We start from the raw sequence: 20,410 nt of genomic DNA, 5'->3' as shown, positions 1-20,410 counted from the left end.
ATTTTCCTTTCCAAAGGCTAATTTAGCAAAACGCTGTGTGTTCTTCACTGTTCACCTTGCTCTTGCCTTGCAGCGCTGTTTTAACAGCGTTCTGCAAGGTCTCTGTGTGTGTGTGTGTGTGCAGCTCACTCTGTAGTCTGTGTGCAGCCATATACCCGGTTGTATTCAGCTCAGGGGGGGTTCACACTGCCTCACACAGTTGTCCTTTTTTGCTCTTAGTGCAGCTTGCTGCACATTTTTTCTCAAATTTCCTATTAGTGTTTTTCCACCAGTCTCCAGCTCTATTGTGGAAAAACACTACATAGGATAACCTAGAGGGGAGTTTTTGGGCCTTGCAGCGCCGTTTACGGCTGTCTGCACGGTCTCCGTGTGAGCCCAGCTCGCCCTGTAGTCTGTGTGCAGCCATAGCCGGTTGGATTCAGCTCAGGGTTCGTTACTGGCTCATACCTTGAGAAAAATTTTACTTTTTTTCAAATAGTGCAGCCTGTTTAAAATTTGAAAAAAAAAAATTCCTATTAGTGTCTTTCCACTCGTATCCAGCTAAATAGTGGAAAAACACTATATAGGATAACCTAGAGGAGGGTTTTTTGGCCTTGCAGCGCCGTTTACGGCTGTCTGCACGGTCTCCGTGTGAGCCCAGCTCGCCCTGTAGTCTGTGTGCAGCCATAGCCGGTTGGATTCAGCTCAGGGTTCGTTACTGGCTCATACCTAGAGAAAAATTTTACTTTTTTTCAAATAGTGCAGCCTGTTTAAAATTTGAAAAACAAAAATTCCTATTAGTGTCTTTCCACTCGTATCCAGCTAAATAGTGGAAAAACACTATATAGGATAACCTAGAGGAGGGTTTTTTGGCCTTGCAGCGCCGTTTACGGCTGTCTGCACGGTCTCTGTGTGAGCGCAGCTCGCCCTGTAGTCTGTGTGCAGCCATAGCCGGTTGGATTCAGCTCAGGGTGCGTTACTGCCTCATACCTTGAAAAACAATTTCCTTTTTTTCAAATAGTGCAGCCAGTTTAAAATTTGAAAAAAAAAATTCCTATTAGTGTCTTTCCACTCGTATCCAGCTAAATAGTGGAAAAACACTATATAGGATAACCGAGAGGAGGGTTTTTTGGCCTTGCAGCGCCGTTTACGGCTGTCTACACGGTCTCCGTGTGATTTAAACTAGCTCTGTAGCCCGATCTGCACCAAAAAAAAAGTTAAGTTCACCAAACACAACTTAACACTTGTGTAGGCCACATTTGAAAAATAATAAAGTTTAGTCCACAATTTACAACATTAGTGTTTCTTACACCTGTTAGGAGGAGCATTTCAGGAATAAGCACACTAAGGCCTTAGTACTTTTCTGCTTATCTTTATCTGACAACCAAGATGAAGAGGGCAGGGAGTAAGGCACGTGGGCGTGGGCGCGGAGCACGGAGAAGAGCAGGGAGAGGACGTGGTGATTCTGTGCCTGCTGCGGGCGCCGGTGACTCGTCGTCACTCAGTTTCAGCAGGGAACAGTCCTTCATGCGCAGCTTTGTCGGAGAGCGCCGTGCACCGCTGCTACGTGAAGACCAAATTGAAGCCGTTGTCGGGTGGATGGCAGCTAACGCCTCGGCATCGACTTCAGTTAGTGCCACATCCTCTCAGGCACAGAGCACTGGAGAGCAGCCATCTGTCTCTTCACCACCTGCCAAATTGGCCAGGCAGTCAGAGAGCCCAGGACAGGAGCCGTCTCTACTTCTGTTCTCTGAATCTCTTGGCTTGGAAACAGGGGGCCAGCCAAGCAGCATTGGAGAAATGGAAGAAGAGGCAGTGTGCAGTGATGCCCAAAAGCTTTATCTCTCTGACTCTGAAGAGGCAGGTGGGCCAGTGCCTCCGGTGACCACAGCGCAGTACGCATCTGATGATGAAACTCAGGTGCCGCTTTCTGATGCGTACTGTGCTGCCGAGACTACCCAGGAGGAGCAGTTGGTGGCAGAGGGTAGTGGAGATGATGAGGTCCTTGACCCATCGTGGCGTGAGGAACAGGAAGGTGGTGGGAGCAGCTCTGAGGAAGAGCTTCCCCTTACGGGCCAAAGAGGGAGAGGGAGGGGGAAGACTGCGGAGCCTGTAGCCTCCACTTTGGCACCCGTTAGGAGCCTGTCTCTTTCCAAAGCCAAAAAGGGCGCTCCCAAGACTTGCAGTGCCTGGTCCTTTTTTGACACAGTTGCAGATGACATTTGTTTTGTCAAATGCAAGCTGTGTCATCAGAAAGTAAAAAGAGGTAAAAGTGTCAGCAACCTCAATACCACAAATATGTGGAAACATGTGCGGAACAGGCACGCGGTGGAGTTACAGAAACACAGTGAAGACGTAGGCCAACCAACAGCGGCAGCTACCACCTCTTCATCTCGTGTTGCCTCTTCCTCCACTGTTGTCCAGAGACCTAGTGTAATTCCACCCACAGCACCACCTTCCCAGTCATCCTCACACTCCCAGTCTACTCTACAGCCATCGGTAGTCCAGGCATGGGAGAAAAGGCGGGCATTCTCGGTCAACCACCCCCGAGCACAGGCTCTGAATGCAAGCATTGCCAAACTGTTGTCCCTGGAAATGCTCTCGTTCAGGCTGGTGGAGACTGACAGCTTCCGTGACTTGATGGCATTGGCAGTCCCACAGTACAAGGTGCCCAGCCGCTTTTACTTCAGCAGGCAGGCTGTCCCTGCCCTGCACAGGCATGTTGAGGCAAACATAAAACATGCGCTACTGAACGCCGTCAGTAGCAAGGTCCACCTCACCACCGATGCGTGGACCAGTCAGCATGGACAGGGGCGATATGTTTCCCTCACTGCCCATTGGGTTAATGTTGTTGAGCCAGGTACAGATCGTGCGAGTGGCGCAGGACGTGTCCTGCCCACTCCAAGGATTGCAGGAATCCAGTCTGTACGCGTCGACTCCTCCTCTTACACCAGTTCCTCTGATTCCTCTCTGCAGGATCCGTCACAGTCCACCTCCACATGGACCCGTGAACGTTTACCTATGACCGACATGAGCACAGCCGTGGCCAAACGTCAGCAGGCCGTCTTGAAACTAGTTTCATTGGGGCATCGAAGCCACACAGCGCAGGAGCTCTGGAATGCCATCAAGCAGGAGAGCGATGTGTGGTTACTGCCAGCGAATCTCCAGCCAGGCATGGTAGTGTGTGACAGTGGCCGAAATCTGGTGGCAGCTTTGGCCCTTGGCAACCTCACTCACATCCCATGTCTGGCACATGTGCTCAATTTGGTTGTGCAGAGTTTTCTGAGGGACTATCCGGATCTTGATGCCCTGCTGAACAAGGTCCGCCTAGAGTGTGCTCACTTGCGGCGTTCCAGCTTGGCCAGATCCCGCATTGCTGCTCTGCAGCGCCGATTCCGCCTTCCGGAACACCGCATCATATGTGACCTACCTACCCGGTGGAATTCCACGTTACATATGTTGGAGCGGTTGTGTGAGCAGCAGCAAGCAGTTATGGAGTACCAGCTGCATCAGGCGCAAAGAAGTCGCAGTCAGCGCCGATCAGACTTCACAACCACAGAGTGGGCCACTATGAAGGACGTCTGCCAGGTTTTGCGTCCTTTTGATTATTCCACGCGGATGGCAAGTGCAGATGATGCACTAGTCAGCATGACTGTCCCCCTTATCTGCCTGCTTCAGCAAACTTTGCAAGGGTTAAGGGATGATGTGGTGGAAGAGGTGGAGGATGAGGAGTCACCTTTTCCATCAGCTTCTGGAGAGTCAGCGCCACGTGGTTCCTCACAAAGGGGTACGCAGGGGCCAATTTGTGAGGAGGATGAGGAGGAGTCAATGGAGGAGGAAGAGCTCCGTCCAGAGGAGGGAGCGACACAATTGTCCAGTGGTCAGTGTGTACAGCGAGGGTGGGGTGATGACGAGCGGGCAGAGATCATGTCTCAAGCAGGGGACAGCGTTTCTGGGCCAGTTGGCACTCTGCAGCACATGGTGGATTTCATGCTGCAGTGCCTGAGAAACGACCGCCGCATCGACCACATTCTCAACATGCCTGATTATTGGGTGTTCACCCTCCTCGATCCTCGCTACCGGGACAACGTCCAAAACCTCATCCCTGCGTTGACCCGGGAGCGTAAATTGCGGGAGTACCACGACACACTGGTGAATTCCATCATCTTCTCCTGTCCAACTGAGAGGAGTGCTGCTAGTGCTTTACAAAGCAGCTCAGTGCGTCGAGGCAGTGGGGGAGGCTCTGCCCAAAGAGGGAGCAGAAGCAGTGCCCCTGCCCAAGGCAAGCCCAGTATGGCACAACTCTGGCACACTTTTGTGTGCCCGCCCCAAATGTCTACACCATCACCGGCGGCTCCAGTCAGCATGAGGCAACGGTTCCGTCAGATGGTGACAGACTACATGGCTTGCCCTCTTACTGTACTCCCAGACGGCTCTTCCCCGTTCAAGTTTTGGGTCTCTAAGCTGGATACATGGCCAGAGCTAAGCCAGTATGCATTGGAGGTGCTGGCTTGCCCTGCGGCTAGTGTCTTATCGGAACGTGTCTTTAGTGCCGCAGGTGGTGTACTAACAGACCGTCGCATGCGACTATCCTCCGATAACGTTGACCGGCTTACTTTCCTGAAAATGAACCAGGCCTGGATCTCGCAGGAATTTGCCACTCCTCTGCCTGATTAAGTAATTGGGTGTCATCCAGGTCTCCTGCTGTGTTCATCTTTCTACCACCTGAACTGCTATTCCTGGGCTCCAACACTGCCAGTTGCGGCTCAGAAGTGCAGGCTGCACAGTAAAAACATACGACCCAGTGTTATTGGGTTTCAGTAACGTCAGCTGATCCCCAGCTGTGTAGCCGGCAATGTGTCCTGCGACCGCCACGCTGGCACAACAACCTAAATGTAAGGGAACCTGTCCCATCCCCCCCCCCCCCCGTCGTTTGTTACTGAAAGAGCCATCTTGTGCAGCAGTAATGCTGCACAAGGAAAAGGTAGCTCTTTTTTTTTAGCTCTTTGCACACGCAGAACTTAACACTTATAAAATGTGTTCACTGATACCGTTATACCGTCCCGGAGCTGGGACTTTCCTTCGTAATGTGATGCAGCACAGCCGTCATTCCTACCCCCTTGGTGCCATGCGCTGCCTCCTCAGCGTTGTTTTAAGCTGTCACGGAGCCTGCGCTGTTCTGTTATCCCTTGGGCATGCCCTATTTGCGCTGCCTGTCTTCTGACATAATTTGGTGTCAGGCTGGCTGCGCCTGTGCGGCCGCGCTGCCCGAGATCCCGCCTCGCAGTGTCTTCTGATTGAGTCACACTGCGGGCCTGGGATCCATGGGCATGCGCAGTGCATATCTTCCCCTCGGGCTCTCGCTCATTTCCCTCCGCCTTCTTTAGACTGTGCGCCGTCAGCTGATCCCTAGCATGCCACGGCCGTGACACCGCACAGTCTGAAGAAGAGGGAAGGAGGGGAGTGAGAGTCGAGGTTATGCACTGTGCATGCCCATGGTTCCAAGGCCCGCAGTGGGATTACGTTAGACGAGACTGCGAGGTGGGATCTGGAGCAGCGTGGACGCACAGGCACTGACAGCCTGACACCAAATTATGTCAGAAGACAGGCAGCGCTAATTGGGCATGGCCAAGGGCTAACAGAACAGCGCAGGCTCCGTGACAGCTTAAAACAACGCTGAGGAGGCAGCGCACGGCATCAAGGGGATAGGAATGACAGCTGTGCTGTGTCCCATTACGAAGGAAATTCGCACCTCCGGAACGGTTTAACGGTATAAAGGGACACATTTTTAGTGTTTACTTCGGTGTTTGCAAGGAGCATAATTAAAAGAGCAACCTTTTCCTTTTGCATCCTTAGTGCTGCACAAGATGGCTCTTTCAGCTACAAACGTCTTGGGGGGGGGGGGTTAAAGGTTTCCTTTCAACTTGCTCCAATCAGGCTTCAGCCTACACTCTGTTCCTCTGCTCCTCCTGCTGTCCCTGGGCTCTAACACCGCCAGTTGGTGCCTGGAAGTGCTGTGTGCACAGTCAACAGTCGCTCCTCTGTTATTGGGGTTCAGTAACGTCAGCTGATCCCCAGCTGTGTGTGCGGCAATACCTCCAATCTGCTCCTCCTGCTGTCCCTGGGCTCTAACACCGCCAGTTGGTGCCTGGAAGTGCTGTGTGCACAGTCAACAGTCGCTCCTCTGTTATTGGGGTTCAGTAACGTCAGCTGATCCCCAGCTGTGTGTGCGGCAATACCTCCAATCTGCTCCTCCTGCTGTCCCTGGGCTCTAACACCGCCAGTTGGTGCCTGGAAGTGCTGTGTGCACAGTCAACAGTCGCTCCTCTGTTATTGGGGTTCAGTAACGTCAGCTGATCCCCAGCTGTGTATCCGGCAACGTGTCATGCGACCGCCACGCTGGCACAACTAAAATGTAAGGGGACCTGTCCCCCCCCCCCCCCCCCCCCCTAGGCGTTTGTTACTGAAAGAGCCACCATGTGCAGCACTAATACTGCACAAGGGAAAGGTCGCTCTTGAAATTATGCTCCTTGCAAACGCTGAACTACACACTCATGTAATGTGTCCCCTCACACCGTCCAACCGTCCCGGAGGTGGGACTTTCCTTTGTAATGTGACGCAGCACAGCCGTCATTGCTACTCCCTTGGCACCGTGCGCTGCCTCCTTAGCGTTGTTTGATTCCGTCATGGACCCTGCGCTGTTATGTTATCCCTTGGCCATGCACAGTTTGCGCTGCCCGTCCTCTGACATAATTTGTTGTCGTCCTGGCTGCGCCTGTGCGTCCACGCTGCCCGAAATCACACCTCGCAGTGTCGTCTAATGTGATCCCACAGTGGGCCTGGTATCCATGGCCAATGCGCAGTGCATATACTAGCCTCTCACTCCCCATCTTCACACTTCTTCAGACTAGGCGGCGTCAGCTGATCCCTAATAGCATGCCACGGCCGTGACGCCGCACAGTCTGAAGAAGCAGGAAGGAGGTGAGTGAGAGGCGATGATATGCACTGCGCATGCCCATGGATCCCTGGCCCGCAGTGGGACTACATTAGATGACACTGCAAGGTTGGATCTCGGGCAGCTTGGACGCACAGGCACTGCCAGCCTGACACCTACATGATGTCAGAAGACGGGCACCGCTAACTGTGCATGGCCAAGGGATAACATTACAGCGCGGGCTCCGTGACAGAACCAAACAACGTTGAGGAGGTGGCGCCCGGCACCAAGGGGGTTGGAATGACGGCTGTGCTGTGTCACATTACAAAGGAAAGTCCCACTTCCGGGATGGTTTGACGGTGTGAGGGGACACATTATATGAGTGTGTACTTCAGCGTTTGCAAGGAGCATAATTTTCGGAGCCACCATTTTCCATGTGCAGTATTACTGCTGTACAAGATGGCTCTTTCAGCAACAAATGCCTGGGGGGGGGGGGGGGGGGGTTAAAGGTTCCCTTTCAACTTGCTCCACTGCAGGCTTCGGCCTACGTTCTGCTCCTCTTTGATTCCCTGGGTTTCAACACTGTCAGTTGCCACCTGGAAGTGTTGTCTACACAGAAAAAACACTAGGTGATGTGTCAGTGGGGTTCAGCACCGCCAGCTGTTCCCCTGCTGTGTAGTCGGCAACGTGTCCAGCACAAGCCACGCTGGCACAACAGAACAAAAGCTGCCACCAGTGCAGGCTTCGGCCTACACTCTGCTCCTCTCCTCCTCCTGCTGACCCTGGGCTCAAACACCGCTAGTTTTTGCCCGGAAGTGCTAGCTGCACAGAGAAAAACACCAGCCAATGTGTTAGTGGGGTTCAGCAACGCCAGCTGTTCCCCTGCTGTGTAGCCGGCAACGTGACCTGCAAACGCCACGCAGGCACATGAACTGAAATTAAAGGGAACCTGGCCCCACCCCCCCAGGTGTTTCTATGTATAACAGCCACCTAGTACAGCAGTACTGCTGCATTTGTACAAGGTGGCTGACTTTTTCTCCTTGCCCACGTGGAACTCAACACGTACAAAATGTGTCTCATTGAGACCATTCCACTGTCCCTGAGGTGTGACTTTCCTTTCTAATGATACGCAGCACCCCCCTTGGTAGCGTTTCCCGTCTTTTGTCATCATGGTTAGCTGGCTGCGACTGTGCATCCGCCCTGCTAGAAACAACGCCCCTCGTTGTCATATTTATTTTGTCAGCGAGGGTGTGGTTTATGGGCACGAGCAGTGCATATGTTCGCCTGTCTTAACTCATCTCCTTCCGCCTTCTTCAGACTGTGCGGCCTCCTGGCCGTGGTAGGCGATAAGGGATCAGCTGAGGCCGCCCAGTCTGGAGCAGGTGTAAGCGGCAAACCTATTTACTGCACAAGGCCACGAATCCCAGCCACGCAGTGTGATTTTTTTGAAAACACACTGTGGGTCTGGGATTCATGTCCATCGCTAACCGCAACGGCCGAAATGAAATGAGGTCAGAAGACAGGAAGCGCTCACAGCGCATGGCCAAGGGATCACAATAGCGCAGACTCCTGTACAGCAAATAACAACGCTCAGGAATCTGCGCCCAGTACCTAGGTGCAAATTTTGACACCTGTGCTGCGTCTCCTTAAAAAGACAAGTCACGCCTCCACAACTGTTTGACAGTATAATGGGCTAAATAGTGTACGTGTTTTAGTCAGCGTGTGCAAGGAGCAAAACAAATAGAGCAACCTTTTACTTGTGCAGCATTAATGCTGAACAAGGTGTGGCTCTTGTACCTTGCAACACCTGAGGGGGGTTAAAGGTAACCTTTGAAATTGGTTCAACTAGGCTTCGGCCTACACTCTGCTCCTCTCCTGCTGACCCTGGCCTCAAACACCGCTAGTTTTTGCCCGGAACTGCTAGCTGCACAGAGAAAAACACCAGTCAATGTGTTAGTGAGGTTCAGCACCGCCAGCTGTTCCCCTGCTGTGTAGTCGGCATCGTGTCCAGCACAAGCCACGCTGGCACAACTGACCAAAAGCTGCCACCAGTGCAGGCTTCGGCCTACACTCTGCTCCTCTCCTCCTCCTGCTGACCCTGGGCTCAAACACCGCCAGTTTCTGCCCGGAAGTGCTAGCTGCACAGAGAAAAACACCAGCCAATGTGTTAGTGGGGTTCAGCACCGCCAGCTGTTCCCCTGCTGTGTAGTCGGCATCGTGTCCAGCACAAGACACGCTGGCACAACTGACCAAAAGCTGCCACCAGTGCAGGCTTCGGCCTACACTTTGCTCCTCTCCTCCTCCTGCTGACCCTGGGCTCAAACAACGCCAGTTTCTGCCCGGGCATGCTAGCTGCACAGAGAAAAACACCAGCCAATGTGTTAGTGGGGTTCAGCACCGCCAGCTGTTCCCCTGCTGTGTAGCTGGCAACGTGTCCTGCAAACGCCACGCAGGCACATGAACTGAAATTGAAGGGAGCCTGCCCCCCACCCCCCCAGGTGTTTCTATGTATAACAGCCACCTTGTACAGCAGTACTGCTGCATTTGTACAAGGTGGCTGACTTTTTCTCCTTGCACACGTGGAACTCAACAAGTACAAAATGTGTCTCATTGAGACCATTCCACTGTCCCTGAGGTGTGACTTTCCTTTCTAATGATACGCAGCACCACCCTTGTTAGCGCTGCCCGTCTTTTGACATCATTGGTTAGCTGGCTGCGCCTGTGCGTCTGCCCTGCTCGAAACAACGCCCCTCGGTGTCTTATTTTTTTGAACAGCGAGGGTGTGATTGATGGACATGTGCAGTGCATATGTTTGCCTGTGTTCACTCATCTCCTTCCGCCTTCTTCAGACTGGGTGTCCTCATGGCCGCGGCAGGCGATAAGGGATCAGATGAGGCCGCCCAGTCTGAAGCAGGTGTAAGGACATGTGTGAGCGTCAAACATATTTACTGAACAAGGCCACGAATCCCAGCCACGCAGTGTGATTTTTTGAAAACACACTGTGGGTCTGGGATTCATGTCCATCGCTAACCGTAACGGCCGACATTAAATGAGGTCAGAAGACAGGAAGCGCTCACAGCGCATGGCCAAGGGATCCCAATAGCGCAGACTCCTGTACAGCAAATAACAACGCTCAGGAATCTGCGCACAGCAGCTAGGTGTAAATTTTGACACCTGTGCTGCATCTCCTTAAAAAGACTAGTAGTCACGCCTCCACTACTGTTTGACAGTATAATGGGCTAAATAGTGTACGTGTTTTATTCAGCGTGTGCAAGGAGCAAAATTAAATAGAGCAACCTTTGACTTGTGCATCATTAATGCTGTTCAAGGTGTGGCTCTTGTACCTTGCAACACCTGAGGGGGGGTTAAAGGTAACCTTTGAAATTGGTTCAACTAGGCTTCGGCCTACACTCTGCTCCTCTACTCCTCCTGCTGACCCTGGGCTCAAACACCGCTAGTTTCTGCCCGGAACTGCTAGCTGCACAGAGAAAAACACCAGCCAATGTGTTAGTGGGGTTCAGCACCGCCAGCTGTTCCCCTGCTGTGTAGTCGGCATCGTGTCCAGCACAAGACACGCTGGCACAACTGACCAAAAGCTGCCACCAGTGCAGGCTTCGGCCTACACTTTGCTCCTCTCCTCCTCCTGCTGACCCTGGGCTCAAGCAACGCCAGTTTCTGCCCGGGCATGCTAGCTGCACAGAGAAAAACACCAGCCAATGTGTTAGTGGGGTTCAGCACCGCCAGCTGTTCCCCTGCTGTGTAGCTGGCAACGTGTCCTGCAAACACCACGCAGGCACATGAACTGAAATTGAAGGGAGCCTGCCCCCCACCCCCCCCAGGTGTTTCTATGTATAACAGCCACCTTGTACAGCAGTACTGCTGCATTTGTACAAGGTGGCTGACTTTTTCTCCTTGCACACGTGGAACTCAAAACGTACAAAATGTGTCTCATTACAGACCATTACAATGTCCCTGAGGTGTGACTTTCCTTTTTAATGACACGCAGCACCCCCATTGTTAGCGCTGCCCGTCTCCTGACATCATTGGTTGGCTGGCTGTGCCTGTGCGTCCCCCCTGCCCGACACAACGCCCCCCGTTGTCTCATATATTTTGACTGCGAGGGTGTGATTGATGGGCACGAGCAGTGCATATGTTCCCCTGTCTTCACTCCCCTCCTTCCGCCTTCTTTTGACTGTGCGGCCTCATGGCCGCGGCATGCGATAAGGGATCAGCTGAGGCCGCCCAGTCTGAAGCAGGTGTAAGGACATGTGTGAGCGGCGAACATATTTACTGCACAAGGCCACGAATCCCAGCACCGCAGTGTGACTTTAGGAAAAGCCACTGTGGGTCTGGGATTTATGGCCATCGTTAACCGCAACGGCCAACATGAAATGAGGTCATGAGACGGCCTGCACTAACAGGGTATTGCCAAGGGATAACACAAGAGCGCAGTTTCCTGTACTGCAAATAACAACGGTAAGGAATCTGCGCACAGCACCTAGGTGTAAATTTGTACACCTGTGCTGCGTCTCCTTAAAAAGACTAATAGTCACGCCTCCACTACTGTTTGACAGTATAATGGGCTAAATAGTGTACGTGTTTAATTCAGCGTGTGCAAGGAGCAAAATTAAATAGAGCAACCTTTGACTTGTGCATCATTAATGCTGTTCAAGGTGTGGCTCTTGTACCTTGCAACACCTGAGGGGGGGGGTTAAAGGTAACCTTTGAAATTGGTTCAACTAGGCTTCGGCCTACACTCTGCTCCTCTACTCCTCCTGCTGACCCTGGGCTCAAACACCGCTAGTTTCTGCCCGGAACTGCTAGCTGAACAGAGAAAAACACCAGTCAATGTGTTCGTGGGGTTCAGCACCGCCAGCTGTTCCCCTGCTGTGTAGTTGGCATCGTGTCCAGCACAAGCCACGCTGGCACAACCGACCAAAAGCTGCCACCAGTGCAGGCTTCGGCCTACACTCTGCTCCTCTCCTCCTCCTGCTGACCCTGGGCTCAAACACCGCCAGTTTCTGCCCGGACATGCTAGCTGCACAGAGAAAAACACCAGTCAATGTGTTAGTGGGGTTCAGCACCGCCAGCTGTTCCCCTGCTGTGTAGTCGGCATCATGTCCAGCACAAGCCACGCTGGCACAACTGACCAAAAGCTGCCACCAGTGCAGGCTTCGGCCTACACTTTGCTCCTCTCCTCCTCCTGCTGACCCTGGGCTCAAACAACGCCAGTTTCTGCCCGGACATGCTAGCTGCACAGAGAAAAACACCAGCCAATGTGTTAGTGGGGTTCAGCACCGCCAGCTGTTCCCCTGCTGTGTAGCTGGCAACGTGTCCTGCAAACGCCACGCAGGCACATGAACTGAAATTGAAGGGAGCCTGCCCCCCACCCCCAGGTGTTTCTATGTATAACAGCCACCTTGTACAGCAGTACTGCTGCATTTGTACAAGGTGGCTGACTTTTTGTCCTTGCCCACGTGGAACTCAAAACGTACAAAATGTGTCTCATTGAGACCATTCCACTGTCCCTGAGGTGTGACTTTCCTTTCTAATGATACGTAGCACCCCCCTTGGTAGCGCTTCCCGTCTTCTGACATCATTGGTTGGCTTGTTGCGCCTGTGCGTCCGCCCTGCCTGAAACAATGCTCCTCGTTGTCTTATTTTGACTGCGAGGGTGTGATTGATGGGCACGAGCAGTGCATATCTTCACCTGTCTTAACTCATCTCCTTCCGCCTTCTTCAGACTGTGCAGCCTCATGGCCGCGGCATGCGAGAAGGGATCAGCAGAGGCCGCCCAGTCTGAAGCAGGTGTAAGGACGTGTGTGAGCGGCCAAAATATTTACTGCTCAAGGCCACGAATCACAGCACCGCAGTGTGACTTTATGAAAAGGCACTGTGGGTCTGGGATTTATGGCCATCGTTAACCGCACCGGCCAACATGAAATGAGGTCATAAGACGGGCAGCTCTAACAGGGCATTGCCAAGGGATAACACAAGAGCGCAGACTCCTGTACAGCAAATAACAACGCTCAGGAAGCTGCGCTAAGCACCAAGGCGTTATTTGGGACACCTGTGCTGCCTCTCCTTAAAAAGCCAAGTCACACATCCACTACAGTTTGACTGTAGAATGGGCTAAATTGTGTACGTCTTTCATTCAGCGTGTGCAAGTAGACAAATTAATAGAGCAACCTTTCACTTGTGCAGCATTAATACTGCACAAGGTGTGTCTCTTGTACTTTGTAACACCTGAGGGGGGGTTAAAGGTTTCCTTTGAAATTGGTTCAAATAGGCTTCGGCCTACACTCTGCTCCTCTCCTCCTCCTCCTGCTTCAACACGGGCTCTAACATCGCTAGTTTTTGACCGCAAGTGCTAGCTGCACAGAGAAAAACACACGCCATTGTGTTAGTGGGGTTCAGCAACGCCAGCTGTTCCCCCACTGTGTAGCCGGCAAAGTGTTCTGCAAACGCAACGCAGACACAAAGCTGCCTCCAGTGCAGGCTTCGGCCTACACTCTGCTCCCCCTGCTTACCCTTAGCTCCAACACCGCTAGTTGGGGCTCTAGGAAGACAATCTTTAATAGGCAACGCATCTGGGTTCCAGCACCGCCAGCTGGTTCTCGGCAGTGTTCTTGTCACAGGTACTCCCTCGTGCCAAGCCTGGTTTCAGCACCGTCAGCTGTTTCCGGGTTGTGTCAAGCTCACTGAGACGCCTATGCTTGCCCCGTCGTGGTGCGGTCGGGTTAGCCAACTCCAGGGTGCCTCCAGTTTAGGAGCTTCCTATGTGGGCTGCGTGAACTGGTAGTCAAGGCTGGTTCTGTAGTGCCAGTAGGCCCAGCTCCCCCTGTAGGACTGTTGGGGTTCGGTAACTGCGGCTGCCTCGCGGCCAAGCTGTTCTCTCCTCTCCTGTGGGCCTTGGGGTCCACTACCTGGTTCCAGCACCGTCAGCTGGTTCCGGGCCGAGCCTTTGGCTTAGGTGCCTCCTCCTGGGTATCCGAGTTCTGCCAACGTCAGGCGGTCCTTGGTAGTGCTTTTAAGCGCGGGCACCTACAGCTTAGTAACCGGGTTCCAGCACCGCCAGCTGGTCCTCGGTCGTGCCATTGGCTCTTGCACACTGGGGCAACGCATCTGGGTTCCAGCACCGCCAGCTGGTTCTCGGCAGTGTTTTTGTCACAGGTACTCCCTCGTGCCAAGCCTGGTTTCAGCACCGTCAGCTGTTTCCGGGTTGTGTCAAGCTCGCTGAGACGCCTATGCTTGCCCCGTCGTGGTGCGGTCGGGTTAGCCAACTCCAGGGTGCCTCCAGTTTAGGAGCTTCCTATGTGGGCTGCGTGAACTGGTAGTCAAGGCTGGTTCTGTAGTGCCAGTAGGCCCAGCTCCCCCTGTAGGACTGTTGGGGTTCGGTAACTGCGGCTGCCTCGCGGCCTAGCTGTTCTCTCCTCTCCTGTGGGCCTTGGGGTCCACCACCTGGTTCCAGCACCGTCAGCTGGTTCCGGGCCGAGCCTTTGGCTTAGGTGCCTCCTCCTGGGTATCCGAGTTCCGCCAACGTCAGGCGGTCCTTGGTAGTGCTTTTAAGCGCGGGCACCTACAGCTTAGTAACCGTGTTCCAGCACCGCCAGCTGGTCCTCGGTCGTGCCATTGGCTTTTGCACACTGGGGCAACGCATCTGGGTTCCAGCACCGCCAGCTGGTTCTCGGCAGTGATTTTGTCACAGGTACTCCCTCGTGCCAAACCTGGTTTCAGCACCGTCAGCTGTTTCCGGGGTGTGTCAAACTCGCTGAGACGCCTATGTTTGCCCCGTCGTGTTGCAGTCGGGTTAGCCAACTCCAGGGTGCCTCCAGTTTAGGAGCTTCCTATGTGGGCTGCGTGAACTGGTAGTCAAGGCTGGTTCTGTAGTGCCAGTAGGCCCAGCTCCCCCTGTAGGACTGTTGGGGTTCGGTAACTGCGGCTGCCTCGCGGCCTAGCTGTTCTCTCCTCTCCTGTGGACCTTCAGGTCCACCACCTGGTTCCAGCACCGTCAGCTGGTTCTCGGCAGTGTCTTTTGCTCTTGTACCTTCTGCTCCCCATCCTGGTTCCAGTACCGTCAGCTGGTTCCGGGCAGAGCCTTTGGCTTAGGTGCCTCCTTCTGGGTATCCAAGTTCCACCAACGTCAGGTGGTCCTTGGTAGTGCTTTCGGGCACGGGTACCTCCTGCTTAGTAACCGGGTTCCAGTAACGTCAGCTGGTCCTCGGTAGTTCCATTGGCTATTGGACCTTCGGCTACCCATCCGGGTTCCAGTACCGTCAGCTCGTTCTCGGCAGTGTCTTTTGCTCTTGTACCTTCTGCTCCCCATCCTGGTTCCAGTACCGTCAGCTAGTTCCGGGCAGAGCCTTTGGCTTAGGTGCCTCCTTCTGGGTATCCGAGTTCCGCCAACGTCAGGCGGTCCTTGGTAGTGCTTTTTAGCACGGGTACCTCCTGCTTAGTAACCGGGTTCCAGTAACGTCAGCTGGTCCTCGGTAGTTCCATAGGCTCTTGAACCTTCGGGTAGCCATCCGAGTTCCAGTTCCATCAGCTGGTTCTTGGCATTTTCTCAGCCTTCTTGTACCTTCTGCTACATTTCCAAGTTGAAGACCCTAAAGTCGACGACCCGGAAGACCACCCCGATGACGACGACGGCGGAGACGACGACGGCTGAGACGACGACGGCGGAGATGACGACACTGGAGACGACGACATGGAAGACCGAGAAGCAGAAGAACAAGAGGCTGCAGAACAAAGAGCAGAAGAACATTAAGCATAAGACTTAATATCAGAGCAAAAGATATTATCTAAATTATATGCAGAAGAAGACTAAGCAGTGTATGGGGGTGAGTCCGTTCCTCCTCGTGGTGCCCCTGGATAAAGCCTGATGCTGCAGGCCAAACTGAACGCGGACAAATGTAACTTTTGTGACTGGCAGAACGGAAGGTGTAATCTTCCAACTTTTATAGATAACAACTACGGGAATGCCTGTCACAAATGAGAATATGATGAAGAAGTAGAATAGGAAGAATAATAACAGTGGAATAAAAAGAATATGTAGAATAGGAAGAATAATAATAGTTGAATAAAATGAATATGAAGAATGTAATAAAAAAAAAAAATAGGTAGAAGATGAAGAAGAAGATGAATAAGGTGAAGAAGAAGTTGATGTCAAAGATGCTGATGATGATGAAGATGAAAGTGTGGGAAAAGTAAAAAAAAAAAAAAAAGAAAAAAAAAAGAAGGGGAAGGGCGTGGAATAGTGAAACATCAATATCTGACAAAATAAAAAAAAAATTACATACTCAATATCTTTTTCACTCCGAACGTCTTAAAAAAAAAAAAAAACATGCTATTCTATTTGATTGGGCTAAACCTCATTGCCTTTAATGTCTCCGCCACCTCCCACAATACATCCTACATTATTCTTAGTTGTTTTCCTTCATGTAGAATGAACCTACAAGGCAAGAAAGGGTTTATTTTAATTCCGATATTTTGGTCCCATTGACTTGCATTGGGATCGGGTATCGGTATCGGCGATATCCGATATTTTTTGAATATCGGCCGATCCTATCCGATACCGATACTTTCCGATATCGGAAGGTATCGCTCAACACTATACATGACTCTAAAAAGCTGCATAAAAAAGCCATTTTTACACTACCGTGTGAACACAGCCCAATTGTTTTTTTCTAAAAGGTGCCTTGTAAAGGTCCATTCACATATGTTGTATCTGACACAAATTTAGCAGGGAATTCGGATCAAGCATCTACATCAAATCAGGTAAAACACAGGGACAAACAGTGCAATAGTCCATTTGTAGATAAATCATACAAAAGGTTATTCAAATATAAATATTTAGACAAAGAACATGTGCAAAAAGCGTGGGTTAAAAGCGACAACAGGAAACATGGAACAAATCAGGTGACAACCTATTTTCTCTGCATATAACTGGGGTTTCTGCGACCCTGGTCACATGGTGTGCGAAATTAGTGCACAGATTTCTGGCCTGCAGCGAAGATAATTAAGTCATGTAACACATGTAGCATTTCCACCCACAAAAGCTGGGATCAGACAGCTCACACAATTAAATGATGTATATGGCCACTACAAACATGGTGACCTATTCTTTCAAGGGAGAGTATCAGCCGAAAATGGACAACTGCGTAAAGCAAAATTTTTTATGTTAAGCAGTGTTTCATAGATTATGGAGATGGTTTTCTAGTTTTCCATGTTACTATTTATATTTTACAGTAATCCTGAAATCTTGCAGTTTTCACTGCAGTCACTGAGCCAGATACTAAGCTTCTGTTCTGCAGAAATCCTTTTTCAGTACCTGTATCATCATATGTAGAAGTCTCCATACAGACGACAGCACAGATATTAGGTGATAGTAGCAGCTTCCCACCCTCTCCGTACTGTGACCTCTGCACAGCTCAGAGCCATCTAATCAGAAATTCACTGTGGTGTATAGGTCTACAGTAAAGCAGATGTCTGAACTACCAGGCAGAAAACAAAAAGAAAAATCGGACCCCCCCAAAAGACAGAAAAAGTTTCAGTTTTTGACTCGAATTAGTAAATAAAAATCTAGGTGACAGATTACCTTTAAACCCAATGGTGTCTTCTCAAGATACACCATATGTAATGCCTAGAACAACAAGACCCTGGAAAATCGCTGTGGCCTAATCAGCTTGCTTTCCCTAAACCGCACGACTTCCAAGCAAGCTCCATTCACTTGAATAGTCTGCGTCACAGACTCATTAGCTGATCGGTGTCCGGGCTTTATATGAACGCTAAAGCCCCTTAATTAACCCCTTAATGAACAGAGGTATTTCACTTTTTGCCCCCCTTCTTCCCATAGCCATACCTTTTTTATTTTTCCATCAATATGGCCATGTGAGGGCTTGTTTTTTGCGGGATGAGATGTACTTTTGAAAGACATCATTGGTTTTACCATGACATGTAATAGAAAACGGGAAAAAAAATCCAAGTGCGTTGAAATTTAAAAAAAAAAAAAGTGCAATCCCACAACTGTTGTTTTTTGTTTGCCTTTTTTACTAGGTTCACTAAACTGACCTGCCATTATGATTCTCCAGGTCATTACGAGTTCACAGACTTCAAACATGTCTTTTTTATCTAAGTGGTGAAAAAGTCTGTAAAGAAAGAAAAAGTTGCCATTTTACGAGACCCGTAGCATCTCCATTTCTTGGGCTCTGGGGCTGGGTGAGGGCTTAATTTTTGAGCGCCGATCTGACGTTGTTATGGATACCATTTTGGTGCGTATACAATTTTTTGATCACCTGTTATTGCATTTTATTTCAATGTTGCAATGACCAAAAAAAACATAATTCTGGCATTTTGATTTTCTTTCTCGCTACGCAGTTTACCGTTAGGATTAATTCTTTTTTTATATTGATAGATCGGGTGATTCTGACCGAGACAATACCAAATATGTGTAAATTTGATTTTGGGGCAAAAGGGGGCGATTTGAACTTTTATATTTTTTTTTAAAAAAACATTTTTTTTTTACTTGGGAGACTAGCAGCTGCACTTGTCCGATTGCCTCTGCTACATAGAGCATGGCTGCAGTCCTGCTGAATGTAGCAGATATGCTCACTTGCTTTGAGAGTCAACCACCAGCTCTTTAACAGTAGATAAGAGCAGCGTGCTACCCTGCACCAATATGGGCTCACATCCTCCTGTGCTACCCTGCACCAATATGGGCTCACATCCTCCTGTGCTACCCTGCACCAATATGGGCTCACATCCTCCTGTGCTACCCTGCACCAATATGGGCTCACATCCTCCTGTGCTACCCTGCACCAATATGGGCTCACATCCTCCTGTGCTACCCTGCACCAATATGGGCTCACATCCTCCTGTGCTACCCTGCACCAATATGGGCTCACATCCTCCTGTGCTACCCTGCACCAATATGGGCTCACATCCTCCTGTGCTACCCTGCACCAATATGGGCTCACATCCTCCTATGCTACCCTGCACCAATATGGGCTCACATCCTCATGTGCTACCCTGCACCAATATGGGCTCACATCCTCCTGTGCTACCCTGCAGCAATATGGGCTCACATCCTCCTGTGCTACCCTGCACCAATATGGGCTCACATCCTCCTGTGCTACCCTGCACCAATATGGGCTCACATCCTCCTGTGCTACCCTGCACCAATATGGGCTCACATCCTCCTGTGCTACCCTGCAGCAATATGGGCTCACATCCTCCTGTGCTACCCTGCACCAATATGGGCTCACATCCTCCTGTGCTACCCTGCACCAATATGGGCTCACATCCTCATGTGCTACCCTGCACCAATATGGGCTCACATCCTCCTGTGCTACCCTGCACCAATATGGGCTCACATCCTCATGTGCTACCCTGCACCAATATGGGCTCACATCCTCCTGTGCTACCCTGCAGCAATATGGGCTCACATCCTCCTGTGCTACCCTGCACCAATATGGGCTCACATCCTCCTGTGCTACCCTGCACCAATATGGGCTCACATCCTCCTGTGCTACCCTGCACCAATATGGGCTCACATCCTCCTGTGCTACCCTGCAGCAATATGGGCTCACATCCTCCTGTGCTACCCTGCACCAATATGGGCTCACATCCTCCTGTGCTACCCTGCACCAATATGGGCTCACATCCTCATGTGCTACCCTGCACCAATATGGGCTCACATCCTCCTGTGCTACCCTGCAGCAATATGGGCTCACATCCTCCTGTGCCACCCTGCACCAATATGGGCTCACATCCTCCTGTGCTACCCTGCACCAATATGGGCTCACATCCTCCTGTGCTACCCTGCACCAATATGGGCTCACATCCTCCTGTGCTACCCTGCACCAATATGGGCTCACATCCTCATGTGCTACCCTGCACCAATATGGGCTCACATCCTCCTGTGCTACCCTGCAGCAATATGGGCTCACATCCTCCTGTGCTACCCTGCACCAATATGGGCTCACATCCTCCTGTGCTACCCTGCACCAATATGGGCTCACATCCTCCTGTGCTACCCTGCACCAATATGGGCTCACATCCTTCTGTGCTAACCTGCACCAATATGGGCTCACATCCTCCTGTGCTACCCTGCAGCAATATGGGCTCACATCCTCCTGTGCTACCCTGCAGCAATATGGGCTCACATCCTCCTGTGCTACCCTGCACCAATATGGGCTCACATCCTCCTGTGCTACCCTGCACCAATATGGGCTCACATCCTCCTGTGCTACCCTGCACCAATATGGGCTCACATCCTCCTGTGCTACCCTGCACCAATATGGGCTCACATCCTCCTGTGCTACCCTGCACCAATATGGGCTCACATCCTCCTGTGCTACCCTGCACCAATATGGGCTCACATCCTCCTGTGCTACCCTGCACAAATATGGGCTCACATCCTCCTGTGCTACCCTGCACCAATATGGGCTCACATCCTCCTGTGCTACCCTGCACCAATATGGGCTCACATCCTCCTGT

General features: G+C 51.4%; 1 protein-coding gene across 2 annotated transcripts in view; it reads right to left on the bottom strand.

The window, feature by feature from the left end:
- MIB1 (MIB E3 ubiquitin protein ligase 1) overlaps positions 1 to 20,410 on the bottom strand; it is a 183,087-nt gene that overhangs the window by 66,160 nt on the left and 96,517 nt on the right. The gene's annotated exons all lie outside the window — the stretch shown is intronic.

This window comes from Ranitomeya imitator, chromosome 6 (assembly GCF_032444005.1).
Source record: "Ranitomeya imitator isolate aRanImi1 chromosome 6, aRanImi1.pri, whole genome shotgun sequence".
Classification (NCBI taxonomy): domain Eukaryota; kingdom Metazoa; phylum Chordata; class Amphibia; order Anura; family Dendrobatidae; genus Ranitomeya; species Ranitomeya imitator.
This window is presented reverse-complemented; position numbering and strand designations above follow the sequence as displayed.